The sequence below is a fragment of the Mustela lutreola genome, chromosome 3, assembly GCF_030435805.1.
Source record: "Mustela lutreola isolate mMusLut2 chromosome 3, mMusLut2.pri, whole genome shotgun sequence".
NCBI classification, from domain to species: Eukaryota; Metazoa; Chordata; class Mammalia; order Carnivora; family Mustelidae; genus Mustela; species Mustela lutreola.
This window is the reverse complement of record NC_081292.1, coordinates 119,974,990-119,987,434: the sequence shown is the minus strand read 5'-3', so window position 1 is coordinate 119,987,434 and position 12,445 is coordinate 119,974,990.

Here is a 12,445-nt window from a genome sequence, read left to right as displayed (position 1 = left end):
AAAATAAAATAAAATAACCTCATGATAATGATTTTAGTTCTCACATTTCATAGTAAATGCTTTTTTTTTTTAATCATCACTTTCTGTTTTCACCATGTTTGAGTTGCAATTTCTATGACCAATGCCAGCAACTGAATGAGCTAAAACAGGGCATAAGAACCCAGTGCATATGAAGAGTGGGCTTAAGACTTTTCCATGGCTTCTCTCATTCAAAATCGAACTTTCCTGCCTGCAGAAACAAGCTGTTGTTAGATAAGAACCTTCCAAAGCAGCGGAGATCAGAACAGATGGAAACAGAATGAAATGATTGTGGAGGAAAGTGGAGGCAGCTCTGACGAAAAGGAGTGTTATATGGTCATTTTCCTATTAGTAAGTAATTGTGACTTACGAGAAATACTTAAAAGCTTATTTGAACATGTGCCCAAACATGGAGGTAATTTGTAGAATTAAATACAAGAAAAGTGTCAAAATTATAATTGTCAAATATCGATGCTGCCTACACAGAACCTCTTGAATTAATTTACCTTTCAAATCCTTACCCCTTGCCCACGAGCTTTTGAGATGGTCTATCATTTTTCTCTGTGTATTCTATGAGGTTTTATAGCAATAAAAAATGTGATTCTAGGGGCACCTGGGTGGCTCAGTAGGTTAAGCCGCTGCCTTCGGCTCAGGTCATGATCTCAGGGTCCTGGGATCGAGTCCCGCATCGGGCTCTCTGCTCAGCGGGGAGCCTGCTTCCCTCTCTCTCTGCCTGCCTCCCCGTCTACTTGTGATTTCTCTCTGTCAAATAAATAAATAAAATCTTTAAAAAAAATGTGATTCTAGAAAAACTCAGATGTCAGATGTTTCTTAAATATTTATATGTAGAATTTGGTATAGAATTCTTGTCACTTCCAAGAGACTGGGTTACTCCAGTTTCCAGTTAAGTCACTAAATTTATGAGCTAGCATATCAAGGAGACAATGGGTGAAGATGTGATGGAGTTGAGGTAAGTTTGGACTTTTAGGGGACTGTGGTCTCCAAGTCCTGCTTCTCCTGGCTGTGTGGCCTGGTTCTTACTATTTTGCCTTTATGTACACAGTTCCCACCTGCTGTCATGGTGCTTCCTGCCTGCTCCCAGCTTCTGTGTCGGTACTCCTATAATTATCTCCCTCTCAGCCACTGCCTCCTGGACATTTAGACCTATCACATCTACGTTCTTCAGATTCTTTTCTCTGACTTCCTTTACTCCAGAGAAAACATTTTCCTTCCTGCTGTTTCTCAAGTTGAGGTCATAACAAAGACCTTGCTCCTACATGAGATTTTTCTCCAAATCTTTATTTTTTTTAAATATATTTTTTATCTTGAGTCCTCACTTTTCCCAAAAGACCTAGGCTTTTGGAACTCAGAAACAAGGAAGGGAGTTCCTCTTTTGCCTCCCCAACCCAATCTTTTTTTTTTTTTTTTTTTTTTTAAAGAGAGAGATTGAGAATGCGAACATGTACCAGAAAAGGAGATAGGTAGAGAGAGGGAGGGAGAGAGAGAGAATCCTCAAGCAGAGAATCCTCAAGCAGACTCCCCCTGAGCATGGAGCTCCACAAAGGGTGCAATCTCATGACCCTGAGATCATGACCTGAGCTGAAACCAAGAGTCGTGTACTTAACTGACCCAGCCACCCAGGCACCACTTTCTTTTCTTTTGCTACATACATAGGCTGAGGCATTGAACATCTAAAAACTGCCTATGCATTCAAATGAGGAGAAGGATATGGGAAAATATTAGTTAACGTTTCATAAACATTACTGGGTCATTTGTTAAAATCTGCCTTCATTTAATTCCAGAGCCTATTTTAGTAAATAAATTTATTTTCGTTTTCCAAAATGCTCTATGACTTTTCTGCTAATCCTTTCTCAACCCTAACCACCATTGCCAAGCCTACCCTTCCAAGAATTGCATGCAATGTCTGCCCTTCCAGTTCTAAACTCCAGATTATTTTCTTCACACACTTATATTTTACCTCTTCTGGAAACCGATATTCTTTCCTCTTCAAATGTGAAACTCGTTAGGTCCAAACCAGCCAATGTGATGAATGTGACTGGTATAAATGGTGCAGACCTAATCACATCGGAAGCCTCATTGTCTGCCCACATAATATATGAATATTTCATTAGATTGCCTTCACCGGTAACATTCTAATAATTTTAAGTCATTTCTGTGAGTTTTGAAATGATCTGGGAGCCTTTTGGCATAAAGATATCAATAACCATGTATAGTCTGTATCATTGGATTCAGGCTTGAATCAGATTGCTGTTTCCTGAGTTAGCTCTGAAAAAGCTCACACTTACTATCACTACTCCAAGGGCTAATAAGTATATCTGGCAAAGATATAATATTGAGGTGGCAACAAATCTTAAATAAGAAAATAAATAAATAAACACACACACACACACACACACACACACACACACACACACCACAGAACAACTTTTTTATCATGCTATTGCTTGAATGCAATTTCCACTATAGCTAATAATTTGTTACTGTCTTAAGAGCTAAGACTTCAGTTCCTTCCTCATAAATGCATATTATCCAGCATGACAGTAATAATCAATTAATCAAATAAGTATTTCTGAGAACATGGAAACCTTATATACAAAAGGGGAGGGAAGGAACTGCTGATTGTCATTGGAGAGAACATTCTTGTGTAGTCAATTAATGGCTCATTAATCTGCTTTCAACTCCAGAGTGTGTCTTTGAATTCTGGAGGGAAGAGAGCACATGACAGCATAAAAGATCAGGTTTTAGCTATAAAGGAGAGACTATAATTCATGTGCAGTGATGCTTTTAGAGGTTCCTCTCTCCACATCTGTGATCGCCTCTTGAGCTTTAAATGAGCTGTTACATTTGTCCAACAATAACATGAAGCTAATAGGTAACTTGCAGATTCCTGATATCAGAGTATTTGTTTCTGCTTTTGAGTAATATTTCATCTCTACTTGTGTGATAGAATTAGTGAGACCAGCCAATGAAATAACAGTAAGACTTAGAGAACATGTTTAAATTTGGAGTTAAAAATTAAAAAAACATAAATCTTTAAAAATAATTGATATGTATCATAAATTAAGCAGGAGAAAAGGCTACCCAATTGGCTGCTAGCCTAAATCTCTTGAGAGAATCTACTGGAGCAAATAATAGCTCATTACTAATTATTATTTCATTTAACTATTTAAATAACCACATACTGCAGGTGCCAGAAAATATTCTGTATTTCAAAAGCCAGCAGTTTTTAACTGAACAATTGACACGTATGCCACATCATTTTCCTGTTAAATTTTCCAAGAAAAATTGTGAAAAGATTAATTTATGCTCCAAAATGACTTTCTAGTTTCTTTGGGAAGAGTTGAAGGTTTAAAAAAAAAAAATGTGGCAGAATGGAAAGAAAGTTAGGAGATTACTTCTTTTGAATTTGAGGGGAGTTTGGCAAGAAAACCATTGGTGCCATTGATTAATTCTTTGTGGAAGAGCCAGAAGATGAGACGAGATGATTGACACCTTTTGCAACATGACACATCTCATTCAGCTGCTCCCATATGAGAAAGGAGTTTCTGTAAAGAAGAAGCACGTATCTTCATGGTGTTTTTATTGGTCACTTCACAGCTGTTAGGTAAGATGATTTCTTCCATGGTGATAAAATACAAAACACTGATCTTAATTTCAAGCACCTTAAAATGTGACAACAAACTCTTGGGTAAATTACTTTTTCTACCTGGAACTCAATTTCCATTTCTGGAAAATGTGAAGACATCTAAAGTTTTTTTCTATTCCTAATGCTTTTGATTATGCTTATGAAATGTAAATCTACGTTCTCCACACTCTCTCTCTTTCAAAATGCAAAATACTGCATGTTGCTGGGGGCAGGGGTCAGGGGAGAAATGCCATTCTCATGCTGATGTTGGCTAAGGAAAGAGTCAATTGCAGTCCTTGATCTCATCTTAAACATTGCCTGTGGTGGAAGGGAATGGAAGTATCTCAATGGTTCTTCTATCCCACATTAGGTACACTAAGTAGGGTATGTCTGTAGAACACATGGAAATGATTGTTGAGCCATGACTTGGTAAGTGCTCAAATTTAAACTATTTCATTTTGTGAAGATAATTTTGTGACCTATTCTTCTTCTGCCCTCCTTCCAAAAATAAGAGTTTGAAATAAAGCCCATCTAATGGAATAACTTCAGGAAAGTGAGACAAATTGAAGCAGTCTCCAGTGAGTCTTTAGGGACATGAACATGTAACAAATCACTCAGAAAATTATTATACAATCCTGCATGAAATTCTTCTGCCTTTTATAGTATCAAAACACAGGGAAGGGAAGATAGATCCAAGCCAGCTAGATTCCTTTTCTTAACTTTGGCTGTCCATTGGAAGAATTAAGTTCGAAATTCAAGATTTTTATGTCTTGGATGAAGAAAAAAAAATGGTAGAAGAACAAACACACTAAACTCTCTTTCCTTATCTCTCTTTATAAGGTAGGGTATTATGTAAAGACCTTCACTACTGTAGAACCAGACTTTCTAAAATGTGAATTATTTAAAGTTTATTTTGCATATTATTTTCTGACTGCATGTGTGTGTGTCTGTGTGTCTGTGTGTATGTCTGTGTCTGGGGTGTCTGGGGGTGGAGGGGAGAAAAATAAAGAGGGAGAGAGAGAGAAGGAAGGAGGGAGGGGTGAGGGGAAAGAGAGAGAGAGTTATTTTTTAAAGACATTGGAACAATTTAGTTCTTATTTATCCCTGGGCTTCCTGGTAGCTTAATGACTATGTGTAAATAAAGGGCAGTGATTTATTTGTACATGGATTTTAGATAGCAAGGGTAGGAAAGGGGGTACATTTCTCATTCTGAGACTAAAACCCAGTCTGGAGGATTCCCACAGAGTAATGAGCGAATAATTCCATTTGCCCTCCAAGAACTCACTGCAGAGATTGTAAATCTGGTGCCAATTACGATGTGGATACCTGACTCTAGGAACTGGTATGACACCACCAACTCATTTCACCCAGGCTAACAGGAAACTGTCAGACAAAAAGCTCTCTGCTTCTCCCACCTCAGGCTATATCTAAACCAGTTGCCTAGAGGTGAAAGATTCAGTATATCCCATTACTGATAATTTCGTCCATCTCGTTTCCCTGTACTGAACTCATTCCAAACTGCTAGCTGGAAAATAACCTCAGTGCCACCTCAAAAAAAAAAAGTAACAATTGTCAAATTTTAAAAGAATAATCCAAACATCCTAGAAAACGTTTTAATGTGTCAGACCTTTATAGGATTTTATCTTAAAGAATTAATGTCAATGGCAAAGGAAATATTCTGGATGCCAACATATTTAGTAAAATAATGATTTTGCTAGAGAAAGCAAAGATCTAAAATATGAAGTGAAATTAGGTGTAGCCTAGTGATGTCCCTTATGTTAAAAATGGAGTTATAGGCCAAATGATGTATGCAGAGTAGATTTACTTGGAAATGAGGAAACTTTTAAGCTGTAGCACTTAGGTCATATATATCTGGTGTTGAGACCAAAGAGTTTGAAATTGGGCTGGTGGATGTGAATCCCAGCATCACCACTAACTGCCTAGCTAATTTTGCATAAATGACTTACATCATCTCTGCCTTAGTTTCCTCGACTGTATAACTGAGAGTATAGAGGTACCAGACTAATAAGGTTGCATAAGAATTACAAATAAAATTCTTAGAACAGTGCTGGCCACTAGAACAGTGCTGGCCACATAGTGAGTGCACATGCACAGAAAACAGGAAACACGATTAATAGAATACATTCTATCACTTTAAAAGAGAAAAAATTTCTGTATACATTCATGTGATGAAGTCCCAGAACCTAAGTCAGGTTCGGTGGGGTGAGGAGGTTCAGAGCCGACGACTAAAGAAAGAATTCTTAAGACGTCGTTGGTGCAAAATGGTGGTTTATTAAAGCACGGGGACAGGACCCGTGGGCAGGAAGAGCTGCTGCCCCGGGTTGTGAAGGTGGACATGTTATATACCCCACGGTTAGGGGGAGGTGGTGAAGGAATGGGAGATTTCGACAGAGTTCACACATGCTAGGGAGGGCCTACAAGGTGCCGGGGGGAGTCTTTGCCCTTATGGCTTGATCAATGTCGTCTTTAGGTCAGGCACTAACATCAAGATAATTGGGGGATTCTTGGTGGGGCATTATGATCCGGCTATCATTACATTCCCTTCTACCCCAGTCTCCTCCAGTTTATGGTGGGAGGGGGACATTAGGGCTTCAGGAACTGAGAGTTATTTGCCTCTGGAAATTTGTGCTATTGATAAGGTAACCTCCCTGTTTAGGTCTCTAGGACATCTTGTAGAGCAAGGGAGATTCCTGTTCTGCAGGATTGCGATCCCTGCAAGTTAACTATTTATCATTTTATGGCAGTCAGGGGTGCCTGAGGAATGCTACACATATGGAGGGGAGCGGGCGAAGAGGGGGTGCAAGGCGCCAGCTTTTGCTCTGTCCTCAGCCAGCCTCCTGCTCCCTCATCACACGTATCTTTAAATTTTCAAAATATGACTTCATTAGCAACAAGTCATGTTTTTCTCTTCTTTTTCCGCTGCCACCACCGAATCATAGGCTCGAGCTATACCTAGTTTGAGGATAATCTGGGATTCTCTTTCCTTTTTCAGACAGAGTGAGAAAACTCAGGGCCTTGCCTGTGTGTGAATGGGACTTTGTGTACTCTGGACCTCTGTTGTAATGGGGAATGATCATTGTTTTCTACTTCTTGTTGAATTCTGCCTTTGCATTCTAGTATATGTCAATAAAGCTATCACTTTATTAACCTATATCTAAAGCTCATCAGGTAATCATAGGTGATGGGAAACAAACAAAACAGAGTAGCAACAAGGGAAGGAATTTCCTCCTGCTATGTACAGCCCAACAGATAAATTAGGACAACTTCTATGCCATTTCATTATACGTTATTTGCTTTCTGAGAGTCAATGAGGTATAAATCATCCTCCAGTACCAGCAATAGAAGTATTTATGCATTCTCTGAGCATTTTTCCATCTGACAAAAACTAAAACATTTCTAGGAATCAATATTTATTAATTACATGTCTGAATTAATAATTCCCAACTGCCAAAGTGTTATATCAGATTAAAGAAATTATTATGTCGCCCAATCTTTGGAATAGCATGTTAAAACTTGTTAAAATGTCTGTCTGTTAAAGTGGAGAAGAGTATAAGATTTTGCTATTCTGTCTTCATTTTAATAAATGTTCACCTATATAAATATCCTTCAGGTTGTGGGTATTTCTCTTACTTTATTTTATAACCTAGGAAGCGAACAACTAAATAAGAATATGATTGAAGAGTACAGGAATGCAACTCAATGTTTTAGTAATACTTGAGAAGTTATGAGCAAATTGAACAAGGATCCAAGGGGAATATTAGTGATGTTACGTTAGGGCAAGTTCAGTGATAGAGCGGCAAAATCTTGTCCTTAGCTCTGTGTCTATGTCTTCATCTTCTGGAAAGCCATCATTAATCTATTGCAATTCCTCGCAAATCACTCCAAATATTTAGAACTTGAAGAAAATGAGTGTGAACTCTTTAAACAGTTTTACTGTAAAGGAGATTAACCCTTTGTGCTAAATTCCTATTCCACAAAAAGAACATTCCTTCTCTATTCTCTAAAACCTTTCCCTGCCTCATTCATATGCTCCCAGGATGAATTGTTGTCCTATGATCCAACCTGCCATATAACTTCCTCTTTCTTCTCCTTATTGTTTTTTTCTATTACTTTTATGTATCCCCCATTCTCCTATTTTCCTCTCCTCCCTAAATCACTATTAATTTCTTTCATAGTACAGATTACAATATAACAGTATCTTTTTTTATTTGCTGTATACTTACCTATTGTCTCCTCATGACTTCTACTCTTGAGGTTTGTGAAGAGAATCTATCACAGGGGAGCTATCCATAATATCAATTTTGAATGAACAAATGAAAGTACTGATTAATTTTCCAGATAGAAAGATAAAGCAAGTATCTTTTCCTTCTCCAATATGAAGTAATTACTTATAAATTAAGATGAAATCTTCAGTAAAATGCAGTAGCAAGAAAAAGAAAAATGCTTTCTCTATGAACAATAGGAGACTTAAAAATTCAGAGAGGATTACATATTGGTTTAAAAAAAAATCAACCTCTTAAGTAGCTAAGATATATGCATCACAAAACTACACAGGGAGGAAGAAGGGACCATATGACTGCTTGAATCAAAGAAAAGAGGGTAAGAATTACAACCAAAGTTCTATTCTTGGGAATACTTTGTGCTCTTAACTTTTCAAGTAACAATAAATCAAGTGTACGAACAAGTTACAGGAAGGACAAGAAAGGGACATTTATCCTCAACTTAGGTATTTCCAGCTATATTATAGTAATTTATTCTAATCACTGCATTATTATTCTAATCATCTTTGATGTACTGAATTTTAAAAACTTTTTTTTCCTTCTAAAACCATTGATCTCTTATTCACATGCAGATTTCTAAATCTGTGACCTATATCTTATGGATAATGACAGACAACAGCCTAGGCCTTGAAGGTAGCCCTGCTTTGCATGTACTCAATAAATATGCATTAAGTAAATGTTTAACACACTTTGGCCTCTTTTTACTTGACTTCTTGGTTCTCAGACTGCTTTCCTGCTTCTGCTAACAGAAGCGTGCAAAGTCTTAGCTATTCAGTCTTGATCTTCTAATTTTCACACCATTACCTGAGCTGTACTTTTCTCTTTCAGGCTACACTCAACCCCACTTGGTCTGATACAGACCCTGGACTTCACCCATGAACTTTGTTCCCATCCTCTACCTGGCTGGACTGAGTGCTTCGAATTTCCATCCTAATCTTTCAGCTTAAAGGAGGTGCATGGAGCTTTTAGCATCTGGTCTACTAAATAGCCTAGCAGAAACCGGACAAGGCACTTGCCAAAGGTTTCTTGAGTCCAGCTTCTAAATGTTTAATTTCAATCTTAGGAGCGTTGGCAAGGTTAGAAAGTGGATGGCAAGGGAGGATGGTTTCAGTAGCATCTGAAGGATCCAGGACCCAAACAATCACTTCTCAAACTTAGTTTGAAAAGGATGCATCCATATTGTGCTGAGTTATTTTCTGATGGTTACAAAGTGTTTTCTTGTCAGGAAGACATAACAAGCTGAAGGATGTCACACAGACACATTTTAGTTCTGAATCTAGAGATCCTATGGAGTGAGAGTTAGGAATAATTTGTTAATGTCAGCTGTGTCTCTTAGATATCATCGGGGTTCAGGACAGCCCATACCACAACCCCCATCCCAAATACGCCACTTTGGCACATAGACTAATTTGACCTGAAGACACTTTGAGATCCTGTAGGTGCCAGAGAAACTTCTGTCCTCTCCTAACTACATAGAAGAATCTAAACTGGAGGTCTTTCCCAAATAAGGGTTATTCTCAGAGATAAATTTTATCAGAGTGAGGTGCCTGGGTGGCTCAGATATTAAGTGTTTGCCTTTGGCTCAGGTCATGATCCCAGGGTCCTGGGATCGAGCCCCACATTGGGCTCTTTGCTCAGTGGGAAGCCTGTATCTCCCTCTGCCTTTCCTACTCCCCCCCCACTTATATTCCCTCTCTTGCTATGTCTCTGTCTGTTAAATAAACAAATAAAATCTTTAAAAAAAAAATTTTATCAGAGTGACCCATGTGTATGGCAGGGCAAACATCTAATTACCAACCATCTGCTCTTTATTTTTTTTTTAAGATTTTATTTATTTATTTGACAGATTGTGACACAGTGAGAGGGGAACAGAAGCTGGAGGAGTGGGAGAGGGAAAAGCAGGCTTCCTAATGAGCAGGGAGCCTGGTGCCAGGCTCTATCCCAGGACACTGGGATCAAGACCTGAGCCAAAGGCAGCTCCTTAAAAGCTGAGCCACCCAAGCATCCCCAAACATCGGCTCTTTGTATCACCTTGTGAATTGCATTCCTTGCCCCTGAAGTCCTACCCTCTTCTCTTTAGTTTAGGACTACATGTACACCTCATTTTGCCTCCTCATCTTTAGAATCTTCATGTCTGTATGGATTCCCATATGTGCACTACTAAATTTTATTTCCTCTTATTTTTCTGTCTCATTTCAATGTGATTCTTAGTCCAGCTGGAAGGACCTTTGAGTGGACAAGAATTCTTGATCCACAACAATATGATAGGCTGATGTGTTTCAACAGCCTTATAATTTGACAGAACATGCATTTGGGTAGTTTCATTTACTTAATTTACTTTTATTTCATTGCAGAATCATTTAAAATTGCACATTAATCATGAAGTTCAAAAATAGCCATAATAAATTCCAAACCAGACTATCTATACCTTATCATTGACTACTGATGCATAAACTATGTGTTTGTTGTGTTGAAAAATTTTAGACAGAAAAGGTGCTAAGAAAAGTTACTTCAAATCAGTGATAAATGAGATCAAGATTATTAAATTAGTACTATGATTTGATTGGAAATGTTTAGGGGAGAGTGACATAGTGCTAAATTAGAGAAAAAGTGCTTCTGTATTCCTCTTTCATCTTTTGAGGTATCCCTGAGATGCATCTTTATGTAAATCAGTTGTGCTTTTCCTCCACATATTCTAACATGATTGACTTAGCTATATAATCCCCCATCATTTCAATAAAATGGGATTTTTGTTATAGGAAGTTAAAGTATGGATTTTGATTTCTAGACCCTCTACCCTCAGGCCAACTCTTTAGACGAATGTTTTGGTTTCCCTATCACTACACCAAAATATTCTAGGGCAGACCTCTGCTAGGTCCCTCCTCTCACAGATTCAAAGCAGTTGCTCTGACTCTTTTAGGCATTGTTTCCTGTACCAGAACTTTCTTCTCCTATTATCAGGATTTACCTTTTTTAGCCATCATTTATTCAGCCGACTGATATGACAATATGATTAGAATTAAAGTGGTAATAGCTAAAAAGAAATTAAAAACATATCTTGATAACCAAAATAAATATTAATGTGAATCTTAACAAATAAACTTAATATTGGTTCAGTCTTGAAAAATACAGGCCCTATGACAAGCTGGTTTATAATCCTTCAAGATTTCTTCAAACACAACACTTAAATGACTATAGCCATTATAGGACCCATAGCCACCACACACCACTGAACATGTTTGTTCACTGCCTAAGGACAACAAACTAAAAGAGCAAATGGGAACAGGAATTTCGACTACACTCTTCTTGCCAAGAACACAACTCAGCATGGGGCTACATCCATCTAGAATACGGAGAACTTCTTAATTAATACAAAGAAACTAACTGTTTACCAAGTAGTGTATTCTTGGAGGAAAACCTGCCTAGAGAAGATACTCATTATTTCTTAAATTTGCATATAGGCACTAGTAGTGACCTGGATAAGACCAATTTTGTCTCCTTTGTATAATGATTATTTTTTCCATTTGATACTTTTAGAGATATCATCAATAAGTCCAATTTTCTTAATTGTTTCTTGCTAAATACGAGATTTTGTGGTCTTTACAAAGATGTTCTTTCTTATTCTATTTAATACTTTATTTGAATCATTTCATGTTTTTAAATATTTACTTCATATTTTGAATATTTTATATTGTTTTAACACAAAAGCTTTCAATTATTGATGAATAAACATCTTGAAGTTGTACCTAGACTCTATAAGCACCCTGAGAATATTGATTTGACTCTCTGAGTGAGAGAGTTGTGTTTAAAAAGCCATTGCCAGGAGAACAGTTATGTGATAATTAAATTATAAGAGTGAGGATTTGAAAGTTCTGTGATTAATAAAAAGAATTTTATAGTATATATGTCATAGCAGTATGAGTGTTATCCAGGAAATGATGCAGAATTTCTAATTTTTTTCAAATCCTTTCATGAGGTCTTACCTGTTATGGTTGATAATACCTATATGCCAATAAGAAAGAATGTCCATAAAGCTATAGTTTGTTAAATTATTCAACCACTCACTTTATCCAAAGTTAAAAGGAAATTCGGGTGCAATAAAGTCATTGACATCCTTGCACTTTCTCCACTGGGGCAGGAAATGCCTACAGTGGCAGCTGCAGATAGAGCACTCCTTCAGTCTCCCAAGGGATTAGTTGCTGATTCCACAAAACTGAGTCCCTTTCCAGAAATTTTCTCAGCCAAAGAAACCTGAGCCCCTCCTAAAAGGCAGGCCACACTCTATAACTGATGAATGAAGGGATACAAAGACCTCAGTTCAGGACAACTCTAAAAAAACCATCCCAGTTCCAGAGCTTCCCTTTGGAGCAGCTGAGGTCCCTGTTGTAGTTAGACTATAGTTCGACTGTTCTTTCTTCTCAATTCTGCTTTCCTCAGCCTTCATGGGTCTTATTTCTGAAAATTCTCTCCAGTAAACTTC